This window comes from Echinops telfairi, unplaced genomic scaffold (genome assembly GCF_000313985.2).
Source record: "Echinops telfairi isolate 266 unplaced genomic scaffold, ASM31398v2 ScPeMD7_53;HRSCAF=182, whole genome shotgun sequence".
Lineage (NCBI taxonomy): Eukaryota > Metazoa > Chordata > Mammalia > Afrosoricida > Tenrecidae > Echinops > Echinops telfairi.
Genome location: NW_022103951.1, coordinates 1,995,387 through 2,005,411, shown reverse-complemented (window position 1 = coordinate 2,005,411; position 10,025 = coordinate 1,995,387). Strand labels below are relative to the sequence as shown.

At 40.6% G+C, this 10,025-nt stretch overlaps 2 pseudogenes; one reads left to right on the top strand and one right to left on the bottom strand.

Moving 5' to 3' along the window:
• The window catches only part of LOC115869808, a 68,192-nt pseudogene extending 62,197 nt beyond the window's left edge, over window positions 1–5,995 (bottom strand).
• Window positions 5,996–7,230: 1,235 nt separating this feature from the next.
• LOC101643000 overlaps window positions 7,231–10,025 on the top strand; it is a 34,621-nt pseudogene continuing 31,826 nt past the window's right edge.

Below are 10,025 nucleotides of genomic sequence, written 5' to 3'. Positions count from 1 at the left end.
CTTGTCCTATAGGGTTGCTATGAGTCGGCATCAATGATGGTAGTGAATTTGGTCTGTTTTTTAATCTCTGCCCCGGGTGGCCCTGCAGGTTAGGTGTTGGTTGCTAAAAATGTACGGTCTCAGAGACCCATTATATAGGATCACTATGAGTCGGAACCAACTGGAGGAGAGGGGGTTTGTTTGATTTTGTTGCATTGTTTGACCTCTGCCTCCAGGCAACTTGAGTTTTGTCTAAAGTTAATAGTACATTTATTGATAGCAAACTCCTTTTAAATAAAAGGCATCTTTTGTTAAAATTGTAACTGTTCATTTCAGTAGAGTGGTGTGTGTGTGTGTGTGTGTTCGTGCTTGCCCTTGTGTGTCAAAATTTATTGTTCCTATAGAAATAACAAAGGAAAGTTTCCATAGACAAATGTAATCCAGTCTCTCTTCGGCAATCTCATTTTCTAAATGCCTTTTGAGGGGACTTCAACTTATATGTGGGTACAGTTTACAGTAGTTGATGTTTAGTCACGGACTCCCACCAGAGTTGTACCTCACTTCGCTGTCGGAAGATTTTAGGGTTTCAGGACAGCTGGCCCCCTTGGTGGAGGTCCTGGAACACTTTTTGCTTTGTTTTTGTGATTCACAAAGCACACTGGTGTGTGGGCAGAATGGGCAGCAACAGGTGGAAGGCACAAAGGTCACCCTGTGTACAGGTTCCCACCACAAGTGTGCATTCTTCACTTTTGTTATGTTAACCTCTTAATTACCCATAGGCAGCCCTGGGGACTGAGGGAAATGAGCTAAATTGACCCAGGAGGCTGTTGCACAACCCACAGAGACCTGAGGATGGACTCTGTATACTTTTCTTGTCTGGGTGTGAACCTGAAATAGACTTCAGAGGATTCCAGAAATGCTAAACGAACCCAAAGGCTTGGGGATCATTTCTCAGCCCACAGCTGTGAGCAACGCTCTTTAAACAGACAGATTTATGCAACGTTCCTACATGACCCAGAATAATGTTTGGACGTTTCTGGTGCTTGGGTAATATGGTTTGGATGTAAGAGTAGGTTAAATGATCAGTGTGTGTGTGTGTGTGTGTGTGTGTGTTTGTGTGTGTGTATGTGTGTAAGGGATGGCATTCATGACTTAGTAAAAGTTGAAGTCTACATAACAAGTCAGTCTTGGTTTTCGGGCAACATTCTACTGTTTGGTTTGTTTGTTTTGCTTTGTGGTTGCTCTCTTTGATTCAATCCCATACTAAATTTATTCTTTGATAAAGAAGTCAGAAATAAATGACCTTTATTAAAACAGGTCAATTACTTATGCTACCTAAAAACACCACTGTCATTGAGTCGAATCTGATTCATAGCCACCCTATAGAGGGTTTCTGAGGCAGTAAATATATACAAGGGGAAGACAGCCTCTTCTTTCTTCTAAGGAGTGACTGGTGGGTTTGAACTTCCATCCTTGTGGTTGGCAGTTCAATGCCTACCCAACAGCACCACGAGGGCTCTTCACTCCCTAATGTAGACATTTTCATATGCCCGGTTTTCTTAAACAACCAAGAAATTGTTATATGCATGGTGCTCTATTCTTTATATACATTCTCTCTAAATCTCAAATAAATCTTGTAGATGCTGATTTATCTTCATTTTACTGAGGCACACAGAGATATAATAACTTGTCTATGGTCACAAAGCACACAAAGACCAATCCTTCCCCCCATCCATAAACAGTGCAATATATATATTTTGTGTGGTCGAAATGACTCAATTTCCATATTGTTGAATAGAAAGAAGATTCTGGGTATAAAGTCTTACTATTGTCTGGGCTGTTTGTGGTGCATTTAACTGTGTTAGTTTGCTGCAGGACTGATTTTCTCTACAGATGTTACCTTGGTGACCCCAAGTGAATGAATTCTTATGCTTGATACACACTCATAGAGCTAATTGATTCATAACTTCTTTATAGAATGGTGTACCAAGTTGTAAGACTCCAGCGTATATTCATTTGTAGGAGCCCAGGTGGCATAGTGGGTTATGAGCTATGCTACTAACAGTAAGGCTAGCAGTTCAAAACCACCAGCCATGTCGGGGAAGAAAGATGAGGGAGGCTTTCTACTCCCGTAAAAAGTTAACGTCTTGGAAACTCACAGGGGGCAGTTCTAGTCTGTCCTGTAGGGTCGACATGAGTCGGAATTGACGCACTGGCAGTGAGTTCATTTGTACTAATTTGTCACTTCAACAGGATTGAGTCTGTGAATAAGTGAGGGTGAAGAATGAGGGTGATTTGCACAATAACACAGCTCTTGAAAATGATCATAGTCAGGTAAAGGGCTCATTCCAATATGGGGTGATAAGAGCTATGGCAAAGATGACACAATCCATGCAGAGAGACAGAAGACTAGCTAACTCTTAGGAGATTGCTGGAAGACTTCACAAGCATGATGGCATTTGAATTGGGCCTTTAAAGGTGACACGTTTATTGGGTGAAGGGGGAAGAGGCACTGGGAACGGCATACACAAAGACAAGACAGAGCACATTAAAGAGCTGAGAGTAGAAGGAGGAGGAAGGGAAATCGATCCCAATGATCGACGTAGCCCCCCTCACCACAGGGGGGTGAACAACAGAAATGTGGGTGAAGGGAGACAGTGGATAGAGAAAACATGAAAATTAAAAAAATTTATAAATGGTTCACAAGGGTGGGAGGGGGAGGGGAAAAAGAGCAGCTGATACCAAGGGCCCAAGTAGAAAGAAAATGTTTTGGAAATGATAATGGCAACATATGTACAGATGTGCTTGATACAATTGATGTATGGATTGTTATAAAAGCTATAAGAAACCCCGATAAAATGCTTTATTTTTAAAACATAGAGCTCAGAGTGTTTGGAGAACTATGAGTGGCTTGGTGTAGTTGGAACACTGATTATGTACATGTTATAAGGGACTTGGGGTAAAAGAGCCTGAAGAGGTCATTAGAAGCCAGAGTGAAGGAGACTTCTAAGCAATGAGAAACCATAGAAGGCTGGAATAGTATGAATGTAATCCAGTTTATATTGCAGACAGTTAACGCAGCATTCTAGTTGGGTTTGTTGAAGAGGGAATTGGACAAAAGAGGGTATTTAGGAGGCGAGTACTGATGAGACAAGTACCGGTGAATGGGGAGGAGGAAGCACCAGAGACATTTGGGAGAGGGTGTTCTTGTCAGATGCTGTTGAATTGGTTCTGACCCGATGTACCTCAGGACACAATCCTGACCAGTCTTGCGCCATCCTCACAATCTTTGGACCTGAGCCCGCTGTTGGCAGCCACGGCATCACTCTGTCTTGTCAAGCACCTTCCTCTTTTTCACAGCCCTTCTACTTTATTCAGCATGATGTCCTTTGCCAGGGACTAATCTCTCTTGACAACACGACCAAAACACAATGGGACAAGTCTCACCATCCTCCCTTCTAAGGAGAATTCTGGCTGTACTTCTTCCCAAACAGATTTCTTTGTCCTTCTGGCCATCCCTGACCCTTTAACTTTCCCCTGCCAACACGAAAAATAATGCTTATTATATTAGACAATGACTTGTATAATACGGCTGAAGGAGACTGTTGAGTGAACCTTGCATTTCAGGTTTCTGGTCAAAGTTAAGTGAGGTCATCTACAAGCTAGGAAATTCCCGAATAAGACCTCGATTAGGAGAGGGATATGAAGAAATTGTTTTTTTAACGTTGGGTTAGGAGAATCTGTGAAATGTAGGTGGAATTTACCAGTAGAGCATTGAAAATGTTGGGGGGGAGCTCTGAAGGGAATCGAAAGACAGATTTGGGATCATCTGCATAGGAGGGGGGCACTTGAAGTGTTTGAAACCAATGGGGTCTTGTAGTGAGAGTGAAGGGGACAGCGAAGGACTAGACAGAGAAATCCGATGGGAAAGCAAGAACGAATGCTGCCATGGCAGGGAGGGGAAAGGAATCCAAAAGGCCTTCCTGGTTGGCAATGCCAACGACACAGGGATCTGAAAGATGGAAAAGAAACCTTAGACTATCATGACCTCAATTCTACTTTACAAATCAGATTAGACCAGAGCATGTACACTGCTACAGATAAGAGCCTGCAATGCAGGGAATCCAGGATAGATCAACCCCTCAGGGCCAACAAGGAGAGTAGAGCTACCAGGAGGATTAGGGGAGGGTGGGGGTAGAGAGGGGGAGTCAGTCACAAGGACTGACATATAACTCCCTCCCAGGGGGACAAACAACAGAAAAGTGGGTAAAGGGTGACAGAGGAAGATGTAAGATATGAAAATAATAATCTAAAGTTTATCAAGGGTTCATGAGGGAGGGAGGGCAGAGGAGAGGGGGAAAATGAGGAGCTGATGTCAAGGGCTCAAGCAGAAAGAAAACGCTTTGAAAATGATGATGGCAGCATATGTACAAATGTGCTTGACACAAAGGATGAATGTATGGATTGTGATAAGAGATGTAAGAGCACCCAGTAATAGTATTTAATAAAATAAAATTAAAAATGAATACTCATTTTCCCATATGCCTCTCACAATAAATCAGCTTTTTCCATGAAAAAGAAAGAAACCTTAGACTATAGCACTTAGCAAGTCACCAGTGACCAAATAAGTTAAAAAGATGGTTTTAGAACAATGTGTAAAACATGTATAACCTATCAGTATGCATTCTAATACCGTCTTTATAGCAGAGTGCTTTGAAAGCAGAAGGAACAGATTCGTAACAGTAATTATCTTGGTGGTGGGATTAGGGGTGATTCTTATTGCTCTTTTGTGGTTTATTTTTTTGCTTACATACACTTTCTCAATGTCCTCTGATGATTCTGCATCGTTTTTATCGTAAAAGAATGCAATAAAAATGCTTACGTAAGAAAGTGGGTCCAGCTCTGGGTGAGAGCAGTTTGAGTCGCGTAAAGGGAAGCAGAAGTTGGATTCCAGTGGCATGAGGAGATGAGTGGAGAGGAGAACACAGGACCAGGGAGAGGGGGACTCTCTGGTGCAAGCAAAAGCAAGGAATGAGAAAGAACCGAATGGAGTGAGGAGCTGAATAGAAAATAAAATGTATTTATATCAGCAGTTCTCTAATTGTTTGCTCTTGGGACCCTTTTCTAGTCTTAAAAAGGATTTAGGACCCCAAAGAGCTTTGACTTATGCCACTTATATCTATAAAAGTCCCTATATTAGAATATTTAGAAATAGCTCTGTTGGAGATTAGCACAGACATGTAAAAATATTCATCTATGAAGTCGGTTTTAAAAGAACACTGATCAAAAATCCATTGCTTCTGAACAAACAATATCTTTTATGAAAAGAGCTATATTTTAAAAAATAGTGAAGAGTGATATTATTCTTCAGGTTTTCATATACTTTAAAAATGTAACTTAGTAGCACACAGCTGGATTCTCCTATCTGCTTCTACAGCTCATCTGCTGCAATATATTGTCTTGGTTGAAGGAAGGATGAAAAATTGGGTTTCACACACAAGTAGGCAGTTGTTAAAGGGAAGGCTTTTGTGAACTCCCTGAAAAGGATCTCAGAGGCCCTCGGGGTTCCTTGGAACACACTTTGAGAACTACTGAAGAGATTTGAACAGGTTTATAACCATAAAGGGAGGAGCCAGTAGAAAGGCAGAGATTTAAAGCCCAAGAAAGGGCGATCTAGCTGAAGGAAGATACCAATATGGGCAGCAGGTTCACCTCCTTAAGGAGAGGAGGCTGGGAGGGCAGAGTTGTAAGCATGGATGTGGCTATAAATATTTTTGGAGAAGAAATGTAGACAGCTGATGAATTCACCACCATTTACTTCATTTCTTCTTCTTCTTCTGTGAAACAAGACGGAAGAATGATTTGTTATTGTTAAGGGCTGTTGGGTCCATTCTGACCCTCAATAGACTACAATACAATAATGTACAATAGAATGACACACTGCCGGGTCCCATGGCATCCTCACGCTCTTTACGTTTGAGCCCATGGTTGCAGCCACTCGGTCAATGTAGCGCATCGAGGGTCTTCCTCTTCTTCTTCACCCTTCTCCTTTACCAAGCATGATGTCCTTTGCCAGAGACTGGTCTCTCTTGGTATCTTGAGTCTTTCTCCAATCCTGATGCCACATTCTTTTTCATATTGTCCAGCTTCTTGGATTCTTTGCTCAGCATCCAGATTGAATAGGATGGTGAAAGGATACAACCCTGATGCACACCGTTCCCGATTTTAACCCATGTGGTATCCTCTTGTTCTGTTCAAATGACTGTCTCTTGGTAGAGATTCCATTTGGACAAAACGAAATGCTTCATGATTACCATTCTTGTCAATGTGATCCATAGGTTGGTAAGATCCATACAATCTCATGCCTTAAATAGTCAATAAAACACAAGTAAATGTCTTTTGAGTGGTCTCTGCCTTCAGCCAAGATCCATCTAATGTCAGTAGTGATATCCCTGATTCCAAGTCCTCTTCTGAATACAGCTTGACTTTCTGGAAGCTGCTTGTCAATGGACTTACTGCTGCAATTATTTCTGAATTATCTTCAGCAAATATTTACTTGCATGAGGTATTAATTAAAAGGATAATTTCCATATTCAGTGTGGTCACCTTTCTTTGGAATGAGCACACCTATGGATATTTTCCAGTCTGTCAGGTTACTGTCTTCCAAATTTCATGATACAGATGAGCGAGTGCTTTCAGTGCTCTATCAGTTTGGGGGAAGCATTTCAATTGGTATTCCACCAAGTCCTGGGGTTCTTGTTCGTTGCTATGTCTTCAGTGCAACTCGACTTCCTCTCCCAACATGACTGGTTCTTGACCGTATACTACCTCGTGAAATGTTGAATGTCAATCAAATTTTCTTTTCCTATACTCCTTCCATCTATGTTTGAGCTTCCTGCATTGTTCGATATTTTCCCAAGGAATCATTCAATATTGCAAATCGAGGCTTGACATTTTTCTTCCCTGCTTTCAGCTTGAGATTTAGTGATTGTGTTAATTCTATAGCTAGTCTATATATGGACACCGTAAGATGAAATGCTGGCTATGTGAATAGTGGGTTTGGTTCTAGACCAGCGATTCTCAACCTGTGGGTCACGACCCCTTTAAGGGTCAAATGACCCTTTCACAGGGGTCGCCCGATTCATACCAGTAGCAAAATGACAGTGATAACAGTGATGAAGTAGCAATAAAAGTAATGTTATGGTTGGGGGGGTCGCCACCACATGAGGAACTGTATGAAAGGGTTGCAGCATGAAGCAGGTAAGTGAATATTGCAATAATGTGAGTCACATGGTTTTTTTGTTTTTCAGTGAATATAAAAATTAAGTTTATACTATACTGTTTTCTATTAAATGTGCAATAGCATTATGAAAAAAATTGAAATGTGAAAATTATCAAAATGTGAGAGGCATGATGTGAGCACATGCTGGTGGAAAAATGATGCCAATATACTTGACTTGCTGGAGACAGGGTTGTCACAAACCTTTAATTTATAAAAATCATTATATCTTTGAAAGTCAATAAAGGAAGCACATTAAAACAAGATATACTTGTATTTCTGTGAGCAGAAACATGCAGCACAGGGATTTTCCTGAGCTGGATGTTCAGCCCATGAACCTTCTCTGCTACTCTTTAATCCAAATGAGCCCTAGTTAAAATAGTAAAGGACACTGCTGGTTGAAAAGAGAAGTTAACAAAAAGTGTCCTGAGTCGGACCCAAGTGAATAAAATAGAGAGGGGGATACTTCTCTACTTTTTGTCCTTGATTTTCTAAGATGATGTTTATTAGATAATTGTATGTGAATATATAAATTGCTTTGGAGCCTGGGACATTTTTAGCAGGGTACTTGGAAGGAACTCTTCCATTACCAAGATTTGAGATTGTGGCCTCTGTTCCTAGGGTGGGTGTGCTTTTGCAAGGGTCTCTAATGTACTTGATTTTCTATATTGAAGTTGCGAGAGCTTGAGTGTACATTCATGGGCATGTGCATGTGCAGCAACAATTTATTTTGAGTGTCTTTAGTGTTCAAGTCTTTCTGGGAATATTCAGTAAGAGAATAAATGAAAGTAGAAATAAAAAGGACAATTTAGATCAAGAATGTCTTCGATACAGGAGGTAATTCCATTTGGGACAAAGAAGTTTGCAGGTAGGTTATAAAATAATGCTACAATAGCATAGCATTGTAAAACAAAGTTTTTAAAAAATTAAAAACCAAAGTTAAATAAAATATGAAAATGTGAAGCTGTTATTTCTTGACAGAACCTCTACACATTACTGAAGGCAATGTTTCTATCTATCTAATCCTTTCCTGAAGAATTCGGAGCTCTTCCATTTACACTACATCAGAATGGCAGTTTAGGCATCTTCAAAAGACTCAAATCATGTTCCCTTTCAATGTTCTTTGAGTTTGGAGAACAAAAAGAAGTCTGAAAGGGCAATAGTAGGGCTGTAGGGGATAGGGTAATAAGTTATTAATTAAATTCTCAGAAGCCAGCCCTTGCTACCCTTGAAGAATGAGCAGATGCATTATCTTGATGGGAAAAAATTATTTGGGTGCAACTTTTCCAGCTTTCCCCCCATCAGTGCAGTTTTCTGAAAACTTCTTCCTTATAAGCCCTTGTGACAGTCCTGATGTTCTTTGAGACCTTCTCCAAGAATACCTTTTTGGCATCCCCAAACAGTTGGCATAACCTTCTGAACTAACCTCTGCCTTGAATTTGACTGGCCCAGCAGATTCCTTTTGAAACCACTGTTTTGATTGGAGATTTTATTTGTTTTAAGCATCCTAAGGAGACTAAGACAAGCATATTACTGAGAGAATTTGTCTGTGGCTATCTGGAAGTAAGTTTTTTTGTTTGTTTAGGTTTTTAAAAATTTTTTAACAGTTTTATTAGCACTTCATCTACATGTTGTACAATTCAATAATTCAATCATATCAAGAAGAGTTGTACAAATTGTCACCATATTCAATTCCAGAACATTTTCTTCTTCCTGTACTCATTGTTATTCATATAATTATATTTTGTCTCATTGTTGTAGAAATATACACAACAAAACATTCTCCAATTCCACAACGTCTACTTGTATAATGCAGTGTCATTGAGTATACTCTTGGTGTTGTACAACCATTCTTGGTATCCTTTTCCAAATCATTCCATCACCATTAGCATAAATTCAATGCTCCCTGAGCAAAGACTCTTTCCCCTTCACCATGGTAACCACTGGTACAGTTTGGTTTCTTCTTTTTCTTTCTTCTTCTTCTTTTAAGTAGTTTTCTTCATATAGAATTCACATATCCTATACTTCTATGGTTAAATCACTTTTAAAATGAGTTGTATGCACATCATCACAATCACTTCTAGTGCTCCTTCCTACCTCCTGCATTCATTGTTTGCTTCCCAAATCCCCTCACCCTCCCCACCTGCCACCCCCATTCCACATCCCTGATAAACCATTACATCAGTTATTATTTCTTTGCATTTATTTCTTCTATGCTTCACGAACTAGGAAACTCAACAGAGACAATAAAAGGGCTCAAGTAGAAAGCAAATGTTTTGAGAATGATGAGGGAGACAAATGTACAAAAGTGCTGGACACAATGGATGTAAGTGTGGATTGTGATAAGAGTTGAACAAGCCCCCAATAAAATGATTTAATTATTAAAAAAATAAAATGGCAAGAATAATAATATATAGATAAAAATACAAATAAAGAGTATGAAAGAAAAGGCCGGCCCCATTACCAACTGGGTGCACAGCACCACCCTCCCCCAGGGGGAATTCACTTCAGAGGACAGCACTGAAGCTGCAGCTCGGGAAGAGGGGAAGGGGAACTGGTCTGGTCTGAGCACCTGTGAGCCAGTGAGGGGGGAAGGGGAAGAAAAGGAAAGAGTGGAGCACATCCTGGCTCGCTGAGCCCGGGGGGACAATGTGCCTGTTTGGAACAGCGATGCACGGAGATGACCAAGGGGCCGGCCCCACCACGGGACACAATGTTCCTCGTTGACCCATCACACCACTGGGGACAGCACTGGAGACAAACGGCG